This window comes from Morus notabilis, unplaced genomic scaffold, assembly GCF_000414095.1.
Source record: "Morus notabilis unplaced genomic scaffold, ASM41409v2 Scaffold1334, whole genome shotgun sequence".
In the NCBI taxonomy this organism is placed as follows: Eukaryota; Viridiplantae; Streptophyta; class Magnoliopsida; order Rosales; family Moraceae; genus Morus; species Morus notabilis.
In genome coordinates, this window is record NW_010364736.1 from 9,146 (window position 1) to 9,372 (window position 227).

Here is a 227-nt window from a genome sequence, read left to right on the forward strand (position 1 = left end):
GTCATGGGGCCCGCGGCTTGAGTAGTTCGTGGGGTCGTATTAACGATTTCAAAATGTTTAATAAATGATTTCTTAAGCAAAGAGATCTTGTCAACTGGTAATAGAGTCTATTGCTGTAAGCCTAGATAGGATGCAGAGAGTGCATCCTCGGGGGCAGAACCCGAAACTCGGTCCGGGTAGGCGAGGCACTTATTTAGGTAAGTAATTTGTACTAATTACTTGCTGAA